The following is a 27694-nucleotide window of genomic DNA, read 5'->3' as shown; positions in this document are numbered from 1 at the left end:
ATGTGTCTGTTTTTGTGCCAATACCACACTGTTTTGATTATTGTAGCTTTGTAGTACTGTCTAAAGTGAGGGAATGTGCTGTCTCCAGCTTTGTTCTTTTTCTCAAGATTGCTTTGGTAATTCAGAGTCTTTTGTGGTTCCATATGATTTTTATGATTATTTGTTCTAGTTCTGTGAAAAATGTCATGGGCATTTTAATAGGGATTGCATTAAATCTGAAGATTACTTTGGGTAGTATGGCCATTTTAACAATATTAATTCTTCCAACAGGATATTATGGTAAAACCCAAATGACATTTTTGGCCAACCCAATCATTGGCAATGTTGAGCAGCTTTCCATGTGCTTTTAATTTTTAAGCAGTATGAGTCAAATCTACCTCTTGAAATCTGGTTCCTGCAATTCTGCCTTGTTTTCAAGTCCTTTTTGATTACTTACCCCAAGACATTTTTCGAGGGCGGTGTCATTTACAACCCTGCAGTCCTTGTGAATTGCAGTGCCCTTGAGCACCGGTTTTCAAGGTGTTGTTTTGGGAACCAGCCACAAGGTGGCAGGATTGCTTCAAGCTCCAATCTGGTTACTGGGGCAACCTGAGCCTTAGGGGAAGTCCTCTTCCTGATTGGAAATTAGAGGGCATGTGCCTGTCCAAACACCCCAGGGATTTTTTTACTTCCTCTTTCTGACATTTCATTATTAGTGTATAGAAAAAACAGATTTATGTATATTGACCTTGTATTATGCAAACTTGCTGAATTAATTTATGAGTTCTAACAGTTTTTGGGTGGAGATTTTAGGGTTCTCTATATGAAGTATCTTGTGACAGTTTTACCTCTTCCCTTCCAATCTGCATATCTTTTACTTCTCTTTCTTTTCCTATTGCTGTAGCTATGTTGAATAGAAGTGGCAGGAGTTGGCATTCTTAACTTGTTCCTGATTTTAGTGGGAGGTTTTCAGTTTTTCACTATTGAGTATGATTTTGGCTGTGGGTTTGTCATAAAAGGCATTTATTATGTTCCCTCTATACCCATTTTGATGAGAGATTTTTAATCATGAAAGAATATTAAATTTTGTCAAATGCTTTCTCTGCATCTATTGCAATGGTTATGTGATTTTATCCTTCATTTTGTTAAAGTGGTATATCACATTGATTGAGTTGCTAATGTTGAACCATCCCTGTGACCCTGGAATAAATCCTATTTAATCATGGTGTATGGTCCTTTTTATGTATTGTTGGATTTGGTTTGCTAATATTTTATTGAGGATCTTTGTATCTATATTCATCAAAGATATTGACCAGTAATTTTCTTTTTTTGTAGTGTCTTTGGTTTTGATATCAGGGTCATGGTGGCTTTGTAGAAATAATTTGGGAGTGTTCACTCTTCTTCAATTTTTTTGAGATAGTTTGAGAAGGATCAGTATTAGGTCTTCTTTATATGTTTTGTAGAATTTCCCTGTGAAGGCATCTGGTCTGGAATTTTGTTTGATGGGAGTTTTTAAAATTACAACTTCAATTTCACTTCAAGTCTGTTCAAATTGTCTGTTTCTTCTTGACTCACTCTTGGCAGGCTGTATGTTTCAAGAAATTTGTCCATTTCTTCTAGCTTGTCCAATTTGTTGGCATATAACTATTTACAGTATTCTCTTATGATTTTTTGTATCTCTGTGTTGTCAGTTGTTATTTCTCCTCTTTCATTTCCTATTTTGTTTATTTGAGTCCTCTCTCTTTTCTTCTTGATTACCCTGGCTAAAGGTTTATCAATTTTGTTTATCCTCTCAAAAAACCATGTCTTGTTTTATTGATCTTTTCTATTTTTTAATCTTTACTTTATTTCCTCTCTGATCTTTATTATTTCCTTCCTTCTGCTGACTTTTTCTAATTATTTTAGGTTGTAGGTTCGGTGGTTTATTTGAGACTTTTTTATTTCTTGAGGAAGGCCTGTATTGCTATGAACTTTCCTCTAAGAACTGCTTTTGCTGCATCCTATAGATATTGGAAAGTTGTGTTCCCATTTTTATTTATCTTGGAGTATTTTCTTATTTCCTCTTTAATTTCATCATTGACTCATTGGTCTATTAGTAGCATGTTGTTTAGACTCCATGTGTTTGTTCTTTTCCTGTTTTTCATTCTGTCATTGATTTCTAGTTTCATACATTTGTGGTTGGCAAAAAATACTTGATAACTTACATCCTACTAAATTTGTTGAGGACTTGTTTTGTGACCTAGTATGTGATCTATCCTGATGAACATTCCAAGTGCACTTGAAAAGTATTTGTATTCTGCTGTTTTGGGAAATAATACCCTGTAGGTATCAATTAAGTCCAACTGATCTAATGTGTCATTTAAGACCACTATTGCCTTATTGATTTTCTGTCTGAATGATCTGTCTATTGGTGTCAGTGGGGTGTTAAACTCCCCTACTATTATTGTATTTTCAAGTCCTCACTTTATGTCTGTTAGTATTGTTTTATATACTTAGATGTTCCTATATTGGGTGCTTATATATTAATGAGCATAATATCTTCTTCTTGTATTGATTCCTTTATCATTATATAATGTCCTCCTTGTTTTTGTATCCAGTCAGCCTTCTTGTGTTTTTTTATTCAGAGCATTTAGTCCATTGACATTTAAAGTGATTATTGATAGGTATGTACTTACTGTCATTTCATTCCTTGTTTCCTTTTCTTTTTTTTTTTTTTTTTTGTAGTCCTTCTCTCTTCTCTGTTCATTTCTTCTTTTGGTTTCTCAGATTGTAGTTTGATGATTTTCTTTTGTAGTGGCCTTGGGTACCTTTCTTTATGGTTTGCATGTATCTATTGTAGGATTTTGATCTGTGCTTACCAAGGGGTTCATGTATGTTGACCCATAATTACATCTATTTGATTTAAACTGATAGTCATATAAGTTCAAACACAATCTAACATACCTACATTTTTTACTCCTTTCCCCTGCATTTTGTGTTTTTGATGTCATATTTTACATCTTCATGCTTATCTCTTTACTGTTTATTGTAGTTATAGTTCTATAATTTTTTGTCTTTTAATCTATGTACTAGATTATTTAAGTGATCTTCAATCTTTATTATATATTTGCCTTTTCTATTGGGGCTTTTTCCTTTCTTATATATTCTTATTTCTTTTCCATTAAGAAAAAAAAACCCTTCAACATTTCTTTTAGGGTAGGTTTAGTATTGCTGAATTCTTTTAGTTTTTGCTTGTCTGAGAAGTTTTTTATCTATCCTTCTATTCTAAATGATAATCTTCCTGGGTAGAGTATCCTAAGTTTCAGGGTTTTTCCCTTTCAGGAATACATGTGTATTCCCTTTGTTTTTCACCTTCTGCCTTTAGAATTCTCTCTTTATTTTTAACTTTTGCCATTTTAATTATGATAAGTTTTGGTGTGGGTCTCTTTGGGTTCATCTTGTTTGGGACCACTGTGCTTCCTGTACCTGGATATCTGCTTCTTTCTTTAGATTTGAGAAGTTTTCAGCTATAATTCCTTCTACTATATTTTTGATACAATTCTCTTTCTCTTCTCCTTCTGGAACCCCTATAATGCAAATGTTCGCACTTTTGATGTTAACCCAGAGATTTCGTAGGTTGCACCAATTTTTAAACTGGTCTTTCTCTCTGCTGTTCTGATTGTGTGATTTCCATTATTCTATCTTCCAGATCACTTTTTCATTCTTCTGTGTCATTTCTTCTAGAGTACATTGTATCTTAGATATTGAATTATCTATTTTTGATAGGGTCTTCTTTATATTTTCTAGTTCCTTGTTAAAATGATCTGTGTTTAAATCAATTCTCTTTTCTAATTCAGTTAGCATTTTTATTACCAAAGTTTTGAATTCTCTGTCTGGTTGGTTGTTTATTTCTCTTTCATTGTTTATTTTTTTAGGGGTTTTAACTTGCTCTTTCAATTGAGAATAGTTTTTCTGCTTTTTTATTTTACTTAACTTTCTCTGTCTTTATGAATTTAAGTAAAACAATTACCTATTCTGGTCCTGAAGAAGTGTTTTCATGAGGGAGCACCCCTAGGCAGACTGCATGTGCCCAATGCCTTTGGTGGGAGGGCTGGATTTGATGTGCATGCCAGTCATGCCTTTCCTCAAGATGTACTGACTGCTATCACCTTGGTAGGGGGTGTGGCTGATGATGGAGGAGCTAGAACCTGTGCAGGATGTGAAGTAGGACTTCCTCTCCGCTCAATGGCCATCACTGTTATGTCAGAGGCAGGGTCTGGTCCCAAGTTGCTGAAGCAGAAGCCCTGAAGATTGGGTTTGCTCAGGTTCTGTTCCCTTTAAGTGTGTCTTTTTTCTTCTCCTTGTACTAGCACTGGGACCTTTGCCCCAAAGGAGGGAGTGTCGAAGCAAGTGGGGTTTGTGCACTTACAGAGGTCAGTTGCTCTGCCAGTGTAGGTGTCAGTGACTCCACTTAGATACAGCTCATTGTTGCATCTTTTCTCCTATATTGGCTGTCCCAGATCTAGTGCTAGGCTGTTGCATGGAGTGGGTGGAGTTGGAGTGTTTGCTAGGCTTGGGCTGGGGTGCACAGTAAGGAGGTTATGGGAATTCCAGCAGCTGCAGTGCTGTCAGAAGCCTGGGCTGGTTCTGAGTTGTCACTTGAGTAAACATCAGAAACTGCTGCTGTCCTATGTGGGCTGTACTCCAGGCCCCCAGGTCACATCTGCATCCTTATATCAAGTCTTTCCCAGGTACTGGTCACCCTAGATCTACTGCCAAGCTGTGGCATGGAGTGAGCTAGCCAGGATATTTGCTCAACTTGGACTCAGGTGCATGGAAAGGTGGTAGCCACTAGGGCAGACCTCTCTTCATTCTGTGTGGGGGCAAGCCAGCACCCACACACTCTTCATGAGTGAAGTCTATGCTTTTCCAGCCTTTCTATCTGTCCCAGCAGTTCTCCAAGCAGCCAAGGGATCTTGTCTCCTACATGTAGGACCCCAGAACTGGGATGCCAAGTTTGTGGCTTGGCCTTCTCACTCTCCAGGGTGAGTGTCTGCCTGTGTGATCTCCCTCTTCCTCTTAGTCCCCTCCCAGAGGCACAGATCCCAACGCAATGCTTTTCTTCCCATCCTACCTGATTACATGTCTCTCTTTCTTACAACCTTGGTGGTATAGGAGTCCTCTGCCAGTTTCCATCTAGTTTTCCATGAGATTTGTTCCACATGTAGATGTATTGTTGATGTGTTCATGAAGGGAGGGGAGCTCCATGTCCTCACTCTGCCATTTTGATCTCCCTCTATCACTGTTTACCAGCCATGCTTAGAAATCTATCAGTTCATACATGCATTTCACTATCAAATCCATGATGTCATTTTTGCTAGAAGAATGCACAGATAAGTTTACATTAACCATATTGAAAAACTAAATCAGGTTATGTGATTCAGGTTTCAAATTTTGAATGGATTCTCATTTCAATCTAGACCTGGGTGTCTTTGAAGAGCTCTGTGCTAACTTTTATTTGTAGAAAAAATCTTACAGAGGAAACTATAATCACTAAATCTGGGAACCTAAATGCAATAGAGATAATTGGATCCCAAGGTAGTAGGGACCATATAGCAGCACTCAACCGCCAAAGACAAGGTGGAAGGGCTTACCATAATGGACAACAGAGTCAAAGAAGCAATCAGAAAACTCTGACTTGTGCAGACCTGTGGTACTGGCTAGTTAATCATGGTGTTCCTAGAAGTGCAAATATTTTGGAAGCCTACCAAGTTCTTACTTGATCTGTATAAGCAGAAATTTTTCAGGTAAAGTGAACAATAGTCTAACTTGAATAATAAAAACAGAGAATCATGGCTCCTTAATCAATTACCAGACTTGAGCCAGTTTACAGACCCAGAACTTCTTGAATGAAGGGGAGAACATGTCCCCTTGAGGAAGGACCCTAGTACACTGCCAAAATTTATACTGTTAGTCTTTCTCCCAGACTCCACTAAAGGGATCTATGGTCTTTTACCAGGGTAACTGTGCATTTGGAAAAAGGAAATATCAGAATTTTCAGAGACTGCTACACACCAGCTCTGAACTAATTTCAGGACACCCAAAACATCACTGTGGTCCACACACCAGTCAGAGTAGGGGCTTACAAAAGTCAGGTGATCATTAGAATTTCAACTCAGGTTTGTCTCACAATGGGCTCAGAATCCATCCAGTGGTCATTGCCTCACTTCTGTAATGCATAATTGAAATAGACACACTTAGTGGCTGGCAGAATCTACACATTGGTTCCCTGACCTGTAGAGTGAGAGCTACTGTGATGGGAAAGACCAAGTGAAAGCCCCTAGAACTACCTCTATTGAGGAAAATAGAAAACCAAAAACAATACTGCATTTCTAGAAGGAATGAAGAGATTATTGCCACTGTAAGAGCATGATGATACAGGGGTGGTGATTCCACCACATGCCTATTCAATTCACCTTTTGATCTATGCAGAAGAGAGGTAGATTTTGGAGAATGGCAATGAGTTATCATATGCTTAAACAGGTGGTGACTACAGTTGCAGCTGTTGTATTATATGTGTGTACAACCTACTTGAGGTAGGCCTACATAGCTATAAACTTTTGCTGTGTCTCAGATTTTGGAAAGTTGTGCTTTTATTTTCATTTGGCTCAAAGTATTTTCTGATTTCCTCTTTGATGTCTTTATTGACCCATTTCTTTTAGTAGCATATTGTTCAGTCTCCATGTGTGTGTTTTTCCCATTTTTCTTCCCGCAATTGATTTATAGTTTCATACCATTGTGAAAGGAAAAGATGCTTGATATAATTTCTAGCTTCTTAAATTTGTTGAGACCAGCTCTGTGGCCTAGTGTGTGCTATATCCTGGAGAACATACCTTGTACACTTGAAAATAATGTGTATTCTGTTGTTTTTGAATGAACATTCAGTATATAAATATTTATTAAGTCCAACTGGTCTAATGTATCATCTAACGACACTGTTTCCTTGTTGATTTTCAGTCTGGATAATCTGTCCTTTGATGTAGTGGGTTGTTGGAGTCCACTACTGTTGTATTACTATCAGTTCCTCCTTTTATGTCTGTTAATATTTGCTTTATATATTTAAGTACACCCATATTAGGTACATATATGTTTATAAATGTTATATCTGCTACTTGTGTTGATACCTTTATCATTATATAATTCCCTTCTTTGGCTTTTATTATAGCCTTTGTTTTACAGTCTTTGTTGGATATGAGTACTGATACTCCAGCCTTATTTTTGTTTCCATTTCCATGGAATATCTTTTTCTATCCCTGTGAGGGTATACTGGATGAGATTAACATTTGGACCTATAGACTAAGTAATGCAGGTTGCTCTCCCTAATGTGGATGGCCTTCATCCAATCAGTTGTAGGCCTGAATAGAAAAATTAAAAAAAAAAAAAAAAGGCTGTTACAACCAGGAATTCAATGAAAGTCTTCCTGTTTAACTTCTTGCGGTAGGATATTTTTTCCCTGCTTTCAAACTGGAACTGAAACAACAGCTCTTCTTGGGTCTTGGGACTCTCAGTTTTTAAACTGGAACTTATACCATTGGTTCTCTTGTTCTCAGACCTTTGGACTTGGACTGGAACTATACTATCAGATCTCCTGGGTCTCTAGATTGCCAAATGCAATCTTAGGAATTCTCAGTTACATAACTGTATGAGCCAATTTCTTATAATAAATCTATTCCTGATTTAAAAAAAAAACTATATATAATATAAAACATATAATAAATATTATATATATAGTTATATAGTAGTATAAATAGATTATATCTATATCCCTATCTATCTATCTACCTATCTATCTATCTATCTATCATCTATTTATCTATCTTTCCTATTGGTTCTGTTTCTCTGGAACAGAGAACCAGACTAATTCTCTGACTAATACATTATTAATCCTTCATTATAGAGATGAGTCTCAGAAAATGTAAGTACATTAAGCCACACTAGAGCTAGTAAGTGGCCCTGTTGGTGTTTGCACCTAGATTTGTCTGACACTAATGTCCATTCCCATATCTCCTTTGTTACACTTGAGTTGTGCTTACAGACTAGTGAAGATGAATAAAGACTCAGAGAAATCCCACTCCTCTTTACCTCCTGCTGATGTTTCACTGCCTGATGGTTTCTGAGTCTTGTCTTGTGTTTTAATTATTTTGCTGTATAATAATTATCTAAAATTCAGTAGCGTAACATAGCAACTACTTTATTTTGCTCATGATTTTATGGTTCAAGAATTCAGAAAAGGCTTGACTAGCCTACTGTTTCATGGGATCTTTTGTGTGGTTGCAGTTAGCTGTCTCCTAAGGCTGCAATCATCTGATCACTCAAATGGATTGGACACCTGAAGTAGCTCAATGACATGACTGACTGTTGATTCTGGCTATTGGCTTGAAGCTCAGCTAGACTGTCAACCAGAGCACCTTTCCAACATGGTAATATCAGAGTCTGACTTATTCTCTCAGCGCAGTAACCCCTAAATCCTCCCATGTTGTTGCAAATGGCAATATTTCATTCTTTTTTATGGCTGAGTATTACTCTATTTTATATGTATATAACATCTTCTTTATTCATCTGTTGATGAAGACTTAGGTTGCTTCCCTGTCTTGGCTATTCTAAATAATGATGCTGTGAGCATTGAGGTGCATGTATCTTTTTGAATAAGTGAGGTTTTGTGGATATATACTGAGGAGTGGAATTGCTGGGTCATATGGTAGTTGTATTTTCAGTTTTTTGAGAAACTTCCATATTGTTTTCCACAATGGCTTCACCAATTTACATTCCCACCAACAGTGCACAAGTGTTTCCTTTTCTGCACATCCTCACCAACACTTGTTATTTGTGTTCTTTTTGATGATAGCCATTTTGACAGTTGTGAGGTGATATCTCATTGTGGTTTTGATATGCATTTCTCTGATGATTAATGATGTTGAGCATCTTTTCATGCACCTATTGACCATCTGCATGTCCTCTTTGGAAAGATGTCTTCAGTCTTCTGCTCATTATGGGCATATTTTAAAAGCATGATGCATTGTGACCACAAGATCCAGGTGTCTCTGATGATGGTGTAGGATAAGAACATGGGCTTCAAATGAGATCATAATTTGAAATGTCCTCCATCACTTACCTGTATAGTCTTGGAAAAAATATTTAAAGTCCTAGCCAGTGATCTTCCCTGAAAAAGGGAGAGGTTAATATCTATTTTGTAGCTAAAGAAAGTACATATACCTTGAGTTCAATTAATGTTAGAATGAGGGTTTCACACCTCCTTCACTTCACTCACTAATTTTTATTATTTTTTTATGTATGATTTAAAGACTTTGGAATCTGATTTACAGTTTGATTTTTCCTTAAGAGACAGTGGATACACCATAAACTCAATCTATGTATTAAGCCAAAAATAAAATTAACCATGGCCCAAAGAATATACATTGCTACATCATAGTAATTATCTAGTATCTCTTTTTTGTCTCTCCATCATATTCCTTTTCCCTAATGTCATACAGATACTTATAAGTTATAAACAATTGCAGGGTCAGAATTTGTCAGGTCAAATCAGAATCCCTGGATGTTCTATTCTTATGAAACTTACTTTTTCCTCTCTGAGTTTGAGTTATCTGATCAAAGTTTCATTATTGTTTTGGGACCAAGAGGAACCTATAATTTGGAATTCACAGAGTTTAACCAAATGAACAAATTTAATTTAGAGAGCAACAGCATATAAAAGACAAAAGCCAGGGTCTCACATGGAGTAACACCAAATCCCCCATGTGGAAATCATTTAAACTTAAATTTTTCTCATGGTAGAGATGAAAACATTCTTTTACCACAGAGTTTCATAAAACATACCAGGCTTCTTCTTGAACTAGCATTTTACACATCTGTCGATTGGATAAGTTAACTCCTCTGCTGTTTTGATGAGAGAAAGATAAAAATTGAAGTCCTGGTGATTTTATAGGAGTGCTGGCTGCTTGTGTCTTTGGCTATCCCTTCCACCTCTTTGGTGTGAAGACATCCCCGATTCAAAACAGATGTGGTCTCCTTGGCATGGCCCTCTGAATACAACATTGCTTGCAGAGCTCTGGTGTTCACAAGGTGCCTTCATGGAGCTGGTCATTACCTGTGCCCGGGGGGTGGGGGGAGCGGTGTTTGCAGGGGGGGTCGGTAGTTTTTCTGCCTAGCAACAAATATGGACAGACATCTGATGAGTTTTCAAGAGCCTCTCACAACCAGGTGTCTAACTGAATAGACAATAGATAATCACACTTGATCCTTAGAGAGTGTATGTTCTCTACTTTCCTCTCCCACTTCATTGCTCTTTTAAAGTCACATTTACTGTCTTGTTGACTTTTTTCCACCTTTCTTTTGAAAGCTTAAGAGATAGTTATCTTTGCATAATCTAAATTTCCAGCTTTTAATTAGCTCTCCTTTAGTTTAATGACCGATAACTGTTTACAAACTTTCTCTGAATGTGCCTTAGAGTATTTTCTAAGCAAATGGAATTCTGCCCTGAGAACTGGAAAGCAGTTTTGTTGTTTCCACGTGGAGAGGGGAAGAGGAGAGTTGTCAGTAAAGTAGCATATTTAAGCAAGCAAGTTTTTAGAATAACTTAGGGCTTATTCAGTTTCCATTAAGAATATCTAAGTAATTACCCTAAACTAATTTAATTCCATCCTCTTGAGCTTTATTAGAGCAACAAACTTAACCACATGCATTTTGTTAAATAGACTCTTGCACCGTGAAGAGGGGGGGAAATCTTAACGAGACTGATGTGACTTGCATGGGAAAGAAGGGGATTAACAATAATTGAATATTTTCTACAGGATCCTCTCCCATTCCATTAGTGGTGTAATATAAGTAGGTGTTTTAAAAAATGAGTTCACAGTAAAGAATTTAAGGAGATTAGCTCAGTTTTAATAGATGATCCCTGCCCTATTTAAGAATATGCCAGAAATGGGCAAACAATTTGTGTTAGTATTAGGCTAAATTTTAAATATATTAGAAATTAAATTATTAAGGTTAAATGCTGATAACTGACTGAAATAATAAGAATTGACGTTAACTTTTAAAAAATATTCTTAATAAGAAGAACTGAAATTAATTTTTTCAGCAGTGTTTGAAGAGGTAAAGTGTTTTTCTCCGAAGATGAAAAGTAAACTATATAGTTTTAGAGTGGTTATTCTTCAAACCACATTTAGCACTTAAAAAAAAAAAAAAAGGCAAAGAGCATCGTTTTTCTGTATATAAAAGTAATATACTTTTAATATAAAATCAACATGAAACAAAATTATAAAAAAGATAGAAATTACCAATAAATTTATAGATCAACTATTAATATGTTGATATATTTCTTTGCAGATGCTTTTTCCATACATAATGATTATCTTTGAGTAATTATTATTTAAGCATAATATCATACAGAAAGTGAACAAATAATAACTATTCTAGAGTCAGAACATTTTTGAAACCCCAGAAATTCTCTCATCAACACCCATCTCTACCAAGAGTAAACTTCCCCATCTATTAACATCATTGATAAGCTTTTCCTGTTTCTGTACTTTATTTATATACTCTTTTATGTTGGCTTAATTTGTACAACATTTGTTTCTAAGATATATTCATATTATAACTTGTCATTGTAATATGCTTATTCTCACTGATGTATATAACATAATATATATGGAGCACATTTTATTTAACCATTTTGCCATTTGATTGTTTCAAGTTTGGGACTATGAAGTTCTAGGTCATGCCTTATGGGGGAAATTATAGACATGTTTCTGTTTAGTCTATACCTAGGAACAAAATTTCTCATTAGTTCCTAGCAGTATGTATCTATTAAGGTTTTTGTTTGTTTGTTTGTTTTTAACAAACACTGGCAAATATTTTCAAATGACTATAATAATTTACTTTTTCACTGGCAATATATGAGAGTCCTAGTTGTTCTCTCTCTTTGTCAACACTTGATATCAAAGAATTGTTCTTAAATAAAATAAAATAGTTCTCCATATGTACTTTCTAACCTGCATTTCATGGTTAACAATATATCTTGGACATCTTTTCACATCAATAAATAAAGAGATTATCATCATTACATATTGCTGTGTAATAATCTTTTGTACTGTGTATCTAAATAATCAATTCCTTGTTGATGAATATTTCTACAGATTTTAATTTTTTAATTTTATTTACAAAGCTGATTAAATAATCCTCTGTGCACATCGTCCATAATTCAATGTAATTCTTGCCAACAAAGTAAATCATTCTGTTTGGACCTCTGTATTCTTTTTTAAAAATTTATTTATTTATTTAATTTTTGAATTTTATTTTATTTTATTTTTATACAGCAGTTTATTAGTCATCAATTTTATACACATCTGTGTATACATGTCAATCCCAATCACCCAATTCAGCACACCACCATCCCCATACCCCCATGGTTTTCTCCCCTTGGTGTCCATACGTTTGTTCTCTACATCTGTGTCTCAACTTCTGCTGCCCTGCAAACCGGTTCATCTGTACCATTTTTCTAGGTTCCACATACATGTGTTAATAAACGATATTTGTTTTTCTCTTTCTGACATACTTCACTCTGTATGACAGTCTCTAGATCCATCCACGTCTCAAAAAATGACTCAATTTTGTTCTTTTTATGGCTGAGTAATATTCCATTGTATATATGTACCACTTCTTTATCCATTCGTCTGTTGATGGGCATTTAGGTTGCTTCCATGACCTGGCTATTGTAAAGAGTGCTGCAATGAACAATGGGGTGCATGTGTCTTTTTGAATTATGGTTTTCTCTGAGTATATGCCCAGTAGTGGGATTGCTGGATCATATGGTAATTCTATTTTTAGTTTTTTAAGGAACCTCCATGCTGTTCTCCATAATGGCTGTATCAATTTACATTCCCACCAACAGTGCAAGAGGGTTCCCTTTTCTCCACACCCTCTCCAGCATTTGTTGTTTGTAGATTTTCTGATAATTCCCATTCTAACTGGTGTGAGGTGATACCTCATTGTAGTTTTGATTTGCATTTCTCTAATAATTAGTGATTTTGAGCAGCTTTTCATGTGCTTCTTGGCCATCTGTATGTCTTCTTTGGAGAAATGTCTATTTAGGTCTTCTGTCCATTTTTGGATTGGGTTGTTTGTTTCTTTAATATTGAGCTGCATGAGCTGTTTACATATTTTGGAGATTAATCCTTTGTTCATTGATTCGTTTGTAAATATATTCTACCATTCTGAGGGTTGTCTTTTCATCTTTTTTATGGTTTCCTTTGTTGTGCAAAAGCTTTGAAGTTTCATTAGGCCCCGTTTGTTTATTTTTGTTTTTATTTCCATTACTCTAGGAGGTGGATCAGAAAAGATCTTGCTGGGGCTTCCCTAGTGGCACAGTGGTTGAGAGTCCACCTGCTGATGCAGGGGACACGGGTTCGTGCCCCGGTCCGGGAAGATCCCACATGCTGCAGAGTGGCTGCGCCCATGAGCCATGGCCACTGAGCCTGCATGTCCGGAACCTGTGCTCTGTAACAGGAGAGGCCACAAGTGTGAGAGGCCCACATACCGAAAAAAAAAAAAAATCTTGCTGTGATTTATGTCAAAGAGTGTTCTTCATATGTTTTCCTCTAAGACTTTTATAGTGTCTGGTCTTACATTTATGGACCTCTGTAATCTTTATCACACTCAAGTGCCAGAAATTCATCATGCTAACCCAACTATTATCTTATTTCTGCTCCTTCTTGATTGTAGATAAAGTGTGCTAGTGAAAAAAATCACTACAATAAAATTGCCTCACAAAATATTCATGATCAATTACATCACATAGACTCTTAAGTTTTTCTGTTTGGCAACATTTCTTCACTCTACACATTGATTATTTTAAAACCTCACCTCCTTGAGCCACCAAATCTTTCCCATGTCTCCCCAGACTCTCAGGAGATGACTAATCCTTAAAATTTATAGAGAATGTAGTAGCTATTAGAAGATAATTCTCTCAAAGTGATTTCCACTGCCAAGCAAAAAATTACACACACACACACTCAAACACACACACACACACACAGAGGCACACCTGGCCTATCTTCCTTTGCTTCTCTGAAAATAAATAAGTTGCCTTTGTCCCCCTTCCTCCCAAGTTCTTCCATTTCTCCATTTAAGGTCGACTCTGGCAATAGGACTTTGGATCTCATTACTCCATCTCTTTTCTGGCTACTAATTTTCTCTCTTTCCTTTGCTGACTATTTCTGCTGGCCAAACTCCAAATGTATAAATTCCTCCTGGGCCTTAAACACTTACTCTCTAATTTTCTCTTCTGTTCTCCTTTTCTTCTCTACACTTTTCCTTCTCTCACTGTCTCTCATGCTCACTCTTCTTCTCTTTGTTCTGCTTCTCTTTGCTTCTCCAAATTTCCCTTCACTTTTCTGTCTTTATATTTTCCTTAGGTTTTCTTAGTGTTATGGTTTCAAACACTATCTCTATGCTAGCATAGACCAGATTTATAAAACCAACCTAGATTTACTTCTTAGCTTTACACTCTTAGATAAATGAGTATTTTTCAACTTGTATTAAGTGTCTCAGAGACAGTACAAAATTGACATATCTAAAAAAGAAACTTTGATATTCCTTCTTCCACTAATACCTGTTTTCCTATTCAGTAAATTGCCTACCATTCATCTAGTTGTAAGTTGAAATCATAAAGTTATCTAGGATTCCTACTTTTTCTTCACTTGCACCATTGAATCCATTGTTAAGCTCATTGTATGATGCTTCAAAATATATTTCAAATCTACATGCTGGTCTTCATCTCAATAGTCATCTCCTACCCAAACCAAAATCACTCCGCAATAGATGTGGAAACCATTAGGGTCAAGGCCATAACTGCCTTATTTATCATTTTAGCCCTGGTGCTTGACATAGTGCCTGACACTTAATAGGTTATTAAAAAAGTAGATCTAGTCACTGCCATCTCTTACTTGGACTTCTAAGGCTATCTATCACATGATATGAAGTTAAAAATAATTTCTTTTTGAAAGTCTTTCCTGACATCTAAGGTAGATCAAACACTTAATTATAGACTCATAGTACCATGTATCAATGTATTTCTCTTTTCTATTTTCCAGATATAATTTTACATTATTTTCTATGACAAATGATTAACTCTCTGACCACTCAAACATTAAACTTGTAGGGAAAGGGAACTTCTTGTTTTTGCTTTCCATTCTGCCTACATTGCATCTGAATGAATGAATAAAAAGTTAATTTTAAGAAGAAGTCTTCTGCATTGAATGGCATATTCCTTTTAAAGATTTTTTTTTAATTTATTAATTTATTTTTGGCTGAGTTGGGTCTTCGTTTCTGTGCGAGGGCTTTCTCCAGTTGTGGTGAGCGGGGGCCACTCTTCATCATGGTGTGCGGGCCTCTCACTGTCCTGGCCTCTCCCGTTGTGGAGCACAGTCTCCAGATGTGCAGGCTCAGTAGTTGTGGCTCATGGGCTTAGTTGCTTCATGGAATGTGGGATCTTCCCAGACCAGGGCTTGAACCCATGTCCCCTGCATTGGCAGGCAGATTCCCAACCACTGCGCCACCAGGGAAGCCCCTTTTAAAGATTTTTATGCATATTTCCATGTATCTCTACTTTAATCTACTATTTATATTTCTCCTCTCAGTTAAAGATACTGCTCAATCCTTAGTTTTGACTACTTTATGTATACGTTTCTTTTGAATCTTGACAGTGTAAATATTGTGTGTAATTATTGTTTGACTTTGTATGTTTAATTACTGATAATTCAATTTTTTTCTATTTTCAGACTACATGTGTTTATTTCTTATTTCCATATTGGTCTTTGCCTTAGAGATTTGCAGGATCTCTTCAATAATAGTGAGAATAATCTCTTCCCCATCATTTATATATTTGTCTGTCTGTCATCTGTATTTGTTTATATAATTTTTGCAATTGCACATTTATTCATTTATTAAGGAGATATTTATTAGATTCTCACTATTTGTCCAACCCATTCAAAGATTGGAAACAAAGCAATAATTAAAACAGATAAAAATTACTGCCTTCATGGAGTTTACTTTGCAGTTATGGGGAAGGGTGCGTAGATTAACAATAAATGCTGTGAAATAAGTAATATAAGTAGAATATTGGATGGTTATTAGTCTTATGAACATGAAAGGGTTGAAAAAGCGTCAGTAGGTAGGAGTTGCAATTTTATAATAAATTACCCAAAACGGTTTCTTAGAAACTGTGATCTTAGATTAAAGTTCTAAACAAGGTGAGGAACTGACCCTTGTATGTACCTGCAGAAGCAGACTTCAAGGTAGAAGAAACATCAAGTGAGGAAAAAACACACCTGGAAGAACAGGTAAATATCCAGTGGAGGATGAACAGATTTATAAGGAAGAACCTAATAGAATATGAGGCCTGAGGTACAATAGGTTGCAGGGAAACCGCAACATGTAGGGCATTGTTGGTCATTCTAAGAACTGAATGAAATGAGAGAAGATGACTTTGGAGATTTTTAAGCAGAAGATGTGATCTGACTACACTTCAGCTGTAAAACTCTGGTATGCTCTTTTGAAAATAGCACTTAGGGAGTCAAGACCGGAAGCAAGGAGGGCAGTTAGAAAACTGCAATAATTCCAGCATGAGATGGGAGTGAATTGGACCAATGGATGGTAAATACCACCAATGTGTTAGCAGTGGAGATGGTGATAGTAGTCAGGTTATGTGTGTATTTTGAAGGTAAAGTCAATATTTGAAGTTGAATTGGATGTGGCATATGAGAGTAAATGAGAAGTTTAGGTTATTTATAGTTTTTGGTTTGGTTTGGGGCCTGAGAAACTGGATAGAGTTACTATTAAGTGAGATGGGGAAGCCTATAACTAGAGTGGGTATTGAGGGGAAGATCAAGATCAAAACCATTCAGTTTGAGATTTTTGTTAGATATCTAGATGGAGCTATTTAGTAGGTTGTTGGATTTATGGTTTGGTTGTCCTGGAGAGATAGGAACTTGGGTGTCATTGGTATATAGATAATATTTATTGCCATGAGACTGAATGATAACACCAAGAAAATGATTATAATAAAAAAGAGAAATGTTCAAGGACTGAATCACAAAGGATTACAAATTTCAAAGACCAGGCAGATGAAGAAAACCTAATAATGAGACTAAGAAGGATCTGCCACTGAGTGACACTTAGGAGAGAGTGGAGTCTTGGAATTCATGTTAAAAGAGTGACTCAAGTATCAGTGAACAATCAACTGATATGATGCTGTAAACTAAAATGAGGATAGGCTGAAGGTAAGAAATGATGTAGCTAAAAGAGTTTTGTTTAAGTGAAATGGTAGAAAATCTGACTGAATGAATTCATAAAAGAAAGGAGAGAAATTGGAGACATTTCTTTTGAGAAACTTTGTTGTAAGGAGAAGGGAAATGAGGATGCGAGCTCAAAAGATGTTTTTATCTTAAAATGGGAGAAATGACAGCATTTTGTATTGATGGAAAAAAGTCTAGTAGAGAGAATAATTTATGCTTAAAGGAGAGAGAAAGAAGCATTAGATTGAGGCAGAGAGGATGGAATCTAGTGCATGAGCAGAAGGCTTGGACTTTGTCAGGAGTGTGGATACTGTGTCCATGGAAATGGAAGAGAAGGCAGAAAGTATGAGTGCACGTGCAGGGAGGGAATAGGTCTTGGGGAACTTTGATTCAAAATGCGTATTTTCTCTGTTCAGTAACAAGCAAAATTACCACCTAAGAGTGTAGATCAGTATTAGAAATTAGAGGAGAAAAAAGAAGGTATGAAATCATCATCTAGGGAATTGAGAATGACTGGAGCTGGAAAAGAACTCAGTATACTGTTCACTCACATGTACTTCTGGTACTGATCTCTGTTCCCTTAATAGTGCTAGAATTGTGATTGTAAAACAACAATCAGATTATGCCACTATTATCCTAGGGAAGTGTTTTTTGGATCCTTATTATCTATAGTTAAGGACAGGATAAAACTCAAACTCCATTGCATGTGAAACAATGTCCTATAATCTGCCTCAAACCTACCTTAAAAACTCACCTCTGACAGTTCCCATGACTCCACACAATTCAAGTTCCAGGTGAACCTTACTTCTCAGATTTGTTCTAACACCATATTCACATTCACAACACCTTGCCTTTGCCTGGGTAGCTCCCTTCCCTGGAATGCCTTTTCTTCCTTTGCTACACTTCATAAAATGTAGCTTATGCTCCACCCATCCCCCATCTCTTCCCAACGTAGAGCTGATTATTTTCTTCTCTATGTTCCCCTTAACCTTTGAGCTTAGCTTAGTATTTCTCTTTGCTATAGTAAATTATTGCTAGTATGTCTCTCTCCCATCCTAGACCAGATGTTTTTCAAGCATAGTGATAATATGCTAATAATTGTATAGCAAGTCACAAAAATTTTTTGGTTTCGCAGTGCACATAAGTTATGTTTATACTATACTGTAGTCTAAGTGTGCAATAACATTATGTCTAAAAAAACAATGTATATACATTAAAATATTTTATTGCTAAAAAATGCTAACCATCACCTGAGTTTTCAGCAAGTTGTTAATCTTTTTGCTGGTGGATGGTCTTGCCTCATTGTTAATGGCTGCTGACTGATCAAGGTAGTGGATGCTGAAGGTTGAAGTGGTTGTGGCAACTTCTTAAAATAAGCCAACAGTAAAGTTTGCTGCATTGATTGACTCTTCCTTTCATGAAAAATTTCTCTCTGTATGCAATGCTGTTTGATAGTGTTTTACCCACAGTAGAACTTCTTTCAAAATTGGAGTCAGTCCTCTCAAACCCTGCCACTGCTTTATCGACTAAGTTTATGGAATATTCCAAAACCTTTGTTGTCATTTCAACAGTCTTCACAGCATCTTCATCAGGATTAGGTTTCTTCTCAAAAAGTCATGTTCTTTGCTCATCTATAGATGAGCTTATAAGAAGTAACTTCTCATCCGTTCAAGTTTTATCATAAGATTATACCAACACAGTCACATCTTCAGGCTCCATTTCTAATTCTATTTCTTTTGCATTTTCCACATCTGCAGTGACTCCCTCCACTGAAGTCTCAAACCCCTCAAAGCCATCAGTGAGGGTTGGAATCAACTTCTTCTAAATTCCTGCTAATGTTGATATTTTGACCTCTTCCCATGAATCCTGAATGTTCTTAATGACATCTAGATTGGTGAATCCTTTCCAGAAGGTTTACAATTGACTTTGCCTGGATCCATCAGAGGAATCACTATCTATGGCAGCTATAGCCTTATAAAATGTATTTCTTAAATAATAAGCCTTGAAGGTTGAAATTACTCCTGATCCATGGGCTCCAGAATGGATGTTGTGTTAGCAAGCATGAAAACAACATGAATGCCACTGTGTATCTCCATTGTCAATGAATAGTAATATTTTGAAAAGAATCTTTTTTTTTTTTTCTGAGCAGTAGTTCTCAACAATGGACTTAAAATATTCAGTCAAATATGTTGTAAACAAACGTGCTATCATTTGTTGTCCCATGTATAGAGCAAAAGCAGATTAGATTTATCATCATTCTTAAGGGCACTATGATTTTCAGAATGGTAAATGAGCATTAGCTTCCACTTGAAGTCACCAGTTGCAGTAGTCCCTAACAAGAGAGTCAGTCTGTCTTCTGAAGATTTGAAGCCAGACATTGACTTCTCTCTAGCTATGAATATCTTAGATGGCATCTTCTTCCAATAGAAGGCTGTTTTGTCTACATTGACAATCTGTTGTGTAGCCACCTTCATTAATTATCTTAGCTAGATTTTCTACATAACTTGCTTCAGGTCCTACATAAGCCCTTGCAGCTTTACATTGCACTTTTATATTATGGAGACAGCTTCTTTTCTTAAACCTCATGAACCAATTTCTGCTAGCTTCAGACTTTTCTTCTGAAGCTTTCTTACTGCTTTCAGCCTTCATAGAATTGAAGAGAGTTAGGGCTTTCCTCTGGATTAGGTTTTGGCATAAGGAAATGTTGTGGCTTGTTTGATCTTATATCCAGGCCACTAAAGCTTTCTCTATGTCAGCCATAAAGACATTTAACTTTCTTATCATTTGTCTGTTCACTGGATATCATTTTTAATTTCCTTCAAGAACTTTTCCTTTGCATTCACAAGTTGGCTAACTGTTTGGCACAAGAGGTCTAATTTTTGGCCTTTCTCAGCTTTCAACATGACTTCCTCACTAAGGTTAATCATTTCTAGCTTTTTTCAAATGCATTTTTAAAAATTTAGATTTATTTTTTTATTGAGATAACATTGGTTTATGACATTATATGTTTAATATGTACACCATTATATTTCTACTTCTGTATGCAGTACAGCATGTTCACACCAAAAATTTAGTTTCCATCTGGCAACATATAATTGATCCCCTTTGACTATTTTGCCCTCCCCCTGTCCCTTCCCCTATGGTAACCACCACTCTGTTCTCTGGATTTATATTTGCTTTTGTTTAGTTTGTTCATTTATTTTATTTTTGTTTGTTTGCTTGTTTTTGATACTTCACATAAGTAAAAGCATACAATATTTGTTATTTTCCGTCTGATTTATGATTTTAAGTGAAAGATGTGCAACTCTTCCTTTCACTTGAATACTTAGAGGCCATTGTAGGGTTATTAATTGGCTTAATTTCAATATTGTTTTATTTCAGCAAATAAGGATGCCTGAGGAGAGGGAGAGAGACAGCAGAAAGGTTAGTGGAACAGTCAGAACATCCACATTTACTGATTATGTTCTCCATCTTATATGGTCACAGTTTGCAGTTCCCCCAAACCATTACAATAGTAACATCAAAGATCACTGATCACAGATCATCATAACGAATATAATAATAATGAAAAAGTTTGAAATATTATGAGAATTACTGAAATGTAACACAGAGGACAGAAGTGAGCAAATGTTATTGGAAAAGTGATGCTGATTGACTTGCTTCATGCAGAGTAGCCGCAAAACTTCAATTTGTAAAAAACAAAACATGTTTGTTTGTGAAGTGCAATAAGGCAAAGCACAATAAAGCCAGGTACGCCTGTATTTTAATCTTCTATTCTCATCTAATTCCAATTTTTTAGAAGTCAAGAAAGTTTTAAGCTCCGCCTAGACAGTAGAAGTGCATGAGAATAAACAGTGTGGACTAATTACTGTGTGCATGAACACAATTAATTTTGCAAATTTGGCTTTCATTTTGTAACATACTCTCATCTTCAGAACATCACAGTTTCTGTGTTTTTAATTTAATCAAAAAAAGTCCCCTAACATTGAATTTCGACAATAATGTTAGATACCAAGTTATAATTAGATGAAGAATATGTAATCCATATTGGACACAGTTCAGCATTTCTCTCGAATTGGAATATTAAATGGAAAATTAAGTAAATAAAGAAACGGACCTAAACGTGTAGAATATTAAGCTTCAAAGAGGTTGTTTTTATCTTAATTTAGTTTATCCCTGGTGAGAGTGCCTTTACTTATCTTTGTGTCTCTAATTTAGCTGACTCTTGCCTGAAAATGAGCAAGAAATTCAAGATAAGTAATCAAATACCTCACTCTGAGAATAAAAGATGTACAACAGGAACACATAATTAGTAAATTCGCTCCTTTCAATATTGTTTTCTCAGAGGTAATTTTTTTTTTCTACTCTCTAGTGGGTAGAAAAAAAATATTTCCTTGGAAGATCCACAGACTTTGGTGCTTTGCTATTGAAACTTCAAGAAGAATCATTTGACCAAATGAAGTCAATTCTAGTTGATCAGCAACAGATTGAGGAGGTAGAGCAAGGAGGTGTGGGAAATACATTTGAGTAGGAAGGGTAGGATCTGCTTATGGCAAGTGTTGAAGACACTTTTTTGTTTGTTTGTTTTGTTTTGTTTTTGTGTTACGCGGGCCTCTCACTGCTGTAGCCTCTCCCGTTGTGGAGCACAGGCTCCGGACGCACAGGCTCAGCAGCCATGGCTCATGGGCCCAGCCGCCCCGTGGCATGTGGGATCTTCCCGGACCAGGGCACGAACCCATGTTCCCTGCATCGGCAGGTGGACTCTCAACGACTGCACCACCAGGGAAGCCCTGAAGGCACTTTTTGTTGCTGTGGAACACAACATCTCAGGTCTTGGTGACAAAATAATAATTTATTTTTATCTTTTAAATTTCTGTTGTTACCTGAGTTCACCTGGGCAGTTCTATCACAGGGTCTCTCATGTAGACTAATCAGGTGTCAGCAGGGACTGCATTTATCTGAAGGCTCAACTGGACAAAGCAGTTGTGGTGGCTGGCATTTGTTGCCAACTGTCACTCAGGATTTCAGCTGAGACTGTCACAAAGGGTGCCAATGAGACATGTCCCTGGGGATTGGGATTCTGACAGTAATGTGTGGGCTCTGAGAGGGAATGTGTTAAGAACAAGCATTCCAAAAGACTTAGACAGAAGCCACAAACATTCTTATGACCTAATCTTGAAGACCATGAAGCCACTTCTGTCATATTCTGTTGATCAAGTAAGTCAGTAAAGCCAGCCCTGATTCAGCTGGAGGGAAAAGAGACTTTGCCTCTTGATGAGGGAAGAAGACCTCATTGTGGAAGAACCTGAAGCATGGGACATATGGATGCAGCCATCTTTGGAAACGATAAACTGCCACAAAGGACATAAAGAATGTTTCAGAGCAATAGGATCTCAACTAAGAGGTCTATTTTCACTGCTGCCATTATTCTTGTCCAGATTTCCACCATGTTTTACTTGAACTATTGAAGCAATTGTTTACTTTCCTTGACTTCAGTCTATCCTCACCTTCAATCCACTTTTTCATCAATAGCCAGAATCCTGTTGACGTTAAACACTGAACATGTCACTCTCACACTTAAAGCCCATAAATATCTTCTCATTAACCTAGAATGACTCAGTTCCAGATCTTTTCTCCAGGTTTGTCTCTATAAACTACCACACCAGGGATCTCCTTTCAACTTCTTAACTTTATGATCTTTGCTATTGCTTTAGACCTTTCCCAGATTCTCTTCTCTTAGACTGAAACACCCTGCACACCCTCCTTTCTTGGCTATTGACTATTTATATTTTAAGTCTTATTTTGGTTGTCATTAGGCCTATAAAGTTTATATTCTTTGTGTTTTCATAATACATCTAGCAAAATATTTTTCACACAGAAATATAATTGCCTTATTTCTTAGTACTGTCCTCAAATAGATGATGAGATCCATAAATCTTCCTTCTTGCCCTAAATTACTTTTAATGGTATATTATAGTCTTCATTATCAGCTTCTATATATTGTAACAGATTATAAACATACTATTTATTGGCATATTATATCTTCTATTGTCTTCTACTACATTTGTCTGTGTGTATAGCTAATAGGCATTTATAGAATATTTCATGTGCCAACAGCATAATATACATCAGATCCTTCTCAAGCTCACATGGAACATTATCTAAGGTAGACCACATTCTGGGCCATAAGACACACCTCAAGAAATTTAAAAACATAGATATCAAATAAAGTTTGCTCTCAGACCACAGCAGAATTAATCCAGAAATCAATAAGAGAAAGATAGCTAGAAAATCCTAAAGTACCTAGAGATTACATAACACACTTCCAAATAACACATAGGTCAAAGAAAAAGTCTCAAGAAAACCAAAAAAAAATTTGTAACTAAGTAAAAATGAAAATGCAACAGATCAAATTTGGGAATACAGTGAAAGAATTGCTAAGAGGAAATTTTATAGTATTGAGTAAATTTATTAGAAAAGAAAGATCTGAAATCAATAATCTAAGTTTCCAGTTTAAGAAACTAAAAGAAAGAAAGAAAAGCAATATAAATATAAAGCAAGAAGAAAACAAAAAAAATTGTAGCATCAGTAAATTAAATTGAAAATGAGAAAATAAGAAAATTAACAAAATCAAAGACTTATTATTTGAAAAGATCAATAAAAGTAATAATAAACTGTTAGCTAGGCTAACCAAGAAAAAATAGAAAAGACAAAATTTTCTAATATCTGAAATGAAAGAGGGACCATCACTATTGATCTCATGGATATAAAAAGAATAATAAAGAAATACTATGAACACCATTATGCTCACAAATTCGATGACCTAGACAAAAATGCACCAACTCTTTGAAAAACACAATCTGCCAAAACTCACACAAAATGATAATCTGAATAGATCTATTTCTATTTAAAAATTTCAATCAATAATTAATAACCTTCCAAAACAGAAAGCACCAGGCCCAGATGAGCTCACTGGTGAATTCTACCAGACATTCAAGTAAGAAATTACACCAATTTTCTACAGTCTCTTCCAGAAAATAAAAAAAGAATGAATACATCCTAACTCATACTATGAGGCCAGCATTGACCTAATACCATATAAAGACATTATAAGCAAAGAAAAATATACTAATATCTATCATGAACATAGACATAAAAATTATCAACAAATATTGGCAAATTGAATCCAACAATGGATAAAAAATAATTATATGCCATAACCAGGTGAGATTTATCTCAGTTATGCAAGACTGGTTCAACATTAGAAGGTTAATATAATCCATTGCATCTGCAAGGTAAAGAAGGAAAATCTAAATCATATCAATAGATATAAAAAAAGTATTTGACAAAATCCAACACATATACATAATAAAGCTCTTAACAAACTAGGAATAGGAAGGAACCCCTGCACCTTGATAAAAAGCCTACAGCTAACATCATACTTACTGAGGAGAAACTGGTACCTTTATATCTATGATGGTTAATTTACTGTGTCAACTGGATTGGACCTGGGGAGCCCAGATTAAAAATTATTTCTGAAGGTGTTCTGGATGAGATTAGCATATTAACTGTTTAACTTATTAAAGTAAATTAGGAAAGTATTTGTCTATCTGTCTATCTATCTATCTATCTAACATGTCAGTTCTTCCCAACTTGATCTAAGGATTTAATATAATCTCAATCAAAATCTCAGAAATTACTTTGTGAATATTGACAAACTTATTCTTTTTTTTCCCCAAGTCCACTGCATGTGTTTTTTTGTTTGTTTGTGTTTTTTAAATTGAAGTATAGTTCATTTGCAATGCTGTTTTTATTTCAGGTGTACAGTAGAGTAATTCAGTTATATATATATTCTATTTCAGATGACAGACTTATTCTAAGGTTTATTGAAAGGTAAAAGGCCTAGAATAGCAAACAAAATAATGACAAAGATGAAAGTCAGAGGACTGTCACTACCCAGCTTAAAGAATTGCTATAAATATATAATAACAACAGTGGTGTTGGTCAAAGAAGACGCAAGAAGATAAATGGAACAGAATACAGACTACAGAAATAGACTCCACTAATACAGTCAACTAACATTTGACATTTGACAAAAGGTGATTCAACGGAGAAAGAATAGTCTTTTTAACTGGAATAACTGAACATCCACACTTGGAAAAAAATAAACTAGACATAGGCTTTACACCTTTACATTAACTGAAAGTGGATCCTACACCTAAGTGTAAAATGCTTAACTGTACAACCTCTGAAAGATAGCATAGGATAAAATTTGTGTGACCTTGGGTTTGATGTTGTGTTTTAGATACAACACCAATAACATGATCCATGAAAGAAAAAATTGATAAGATGGACATCATAAAAGTTAAAAAAAACAACAAACAAGATCCTTTTGCTCTGTAAAATATACCGTTGTGAGAATGAAAAGACACGCCACAGACTGGGAGGCAATGTTTGTGAAACATAGACCTGATAAAGGACTTATATCCAAAATATACAAAGAACTTTTAAAACTCAACTCTAAGAAAACAAATAATCCAATTTTTTAAAAGTAAAAAAGATATGAATGAAAAGCTCACCAAAGAATATATACAGATGGCAAATAACATATGAAAACATGATCAACATCATATGTCATTAGAGCATTGCAAATTAAAAAAACAATAAGATATTACTATACACCTAAAAACCAAAAAAACTAATAACACCAAATACCAGCAAGGATGTGGACAACAGGAACTCTCATTCATTTCTAGTGAGAATCAAAATGCTACAGCCACTTTGAAAGACAATTTGACAAGTTTTTAGGAAGGCTTACCATATGATCTAGCAATGGTGCTCCTTGTTATTTATTCAAGTGAGTTGTAAATTTACCTCCATAAAACTTGCACATGGACATTTATAGCAGCTTCACTTATAAAGCATCCAAAAATTGGAAGCAACAATGTCCTTCAGTAGGTGAAAAGATAAAAAAACTCTACTACATCCGTACAATGGAATATTATTTAGCACTAAAAAGAAATGAGCTATCAAGCCATGAAAAGACATGAAGGAAACTTAAATGCATATTACTAAGTGAAAAAAGACAATTGACTCCAATTGATTCCGGTATGACATTCTGAAAATGACAAAACTATAGACAGTAAAAAGATCAGTCGTTGCCAGGGATTGAGGGAAGGGAGAGATGAATAGGCAGAGTACGAGGTTTTTATGGCAGTAAAAATAATCTGTATGAAAATATAATGGTGGATCAACATCATTACATATTTTTCAAAAAGCATAGAGTTTTCAACACCAAGAGTGAACCGTAATGTATACTATGGGATATGGGCAATAACAATGTATCAATGTAGGTTTATCAATTATAACAAATATACCACTCTGGCAGGGAGTACTGATAATGGGGGAGATTATGCATATATGAGGTCAGCAGAAAGTATATGGAAACTCTCTGTACTTTCTGCTCAGTTTTGATGTGAACCTAAAACTGCTCAGTTTTGATGTGAACCTAAAACTGCTCTCTCAAACTGCTCTTTTTTTTTTGTCTATTAAAAAAAAATCAGTTCCTAACATATAGAAACTTGATGTAATGATTCCAAAATAATCTGGAATAGCAAAAAAGTGAGAATATAAGAAAAAAACTTAATGAATATTAATTTTTTAAAAAAGCCCTTCCCTACCAAACACTAAAACATACTCATTAAATGTTGACAAAATGATGATGTACTTGTGTAATAATGGACAGTTAGATCAACAAAGTCAAATGCGCACTCAAAAAAAGAACTGTAATACACACATGCATAGCACATAAAATGTCACCAAGGATAAGTAACAAATAAATATACTGATCAATGAATAATGAAAGAAAAGCCCTCAATTTACATTCCCACCAACAGTACAAGAGGATTCTCTTTTCTCCACACCCTCTCCAGCATTTATTCTTCGATGATTTTTTGATGATGGTCATTCTGACCGGTGTGAGGTGATACTTCATTGTAATTTTGATTTGCATTTCTCTAGTAATTAGTGATGTTGAGCATCCTTTCATGTGTTTGTTGACAATTTGTATATCTTCCTTGGAGAAATGTCCATTTAGGTCTTCTGCCCATTTTTGGATTGGGTTGTTTGTTTTTTTGATATTGAGTTGCATGAGCTGCTTGTAAATTTTGGAGATTAATCCTTTGTCACTTACTTCATCAGAAAATATTTTCTCCCATTCTGAGGGTTGTCTTTTCATCTTGTTTATGTTTTCCTTTGTTGTGCAAAAGCTTTTAAGTTTCATTAGGTCCCATTTGTTTATTTTTGTTTTTATTTCCATTTCTCTAGGAGGTGGGTCAAAAAGGATCTTGCTGTGATGTATGTCATAG

This window comes from Physeter macrocephalus, chromosome 14 (assembly GCF_002837175.3).
Source record: "Physeter macrocephalus isolate SW-GA chromosome 14, ASM283717v5, whole genome shotgun sequence".
Classification (NCBI taxonomy): Eukaryota; Metazoa; Chordata; class Mammalia; order Artiodactyla; family Physeteridae; genus Physeter; species Physeter macrocephalus.
This window is presented reverse-complemented; position numbering follows the sequence as displayed.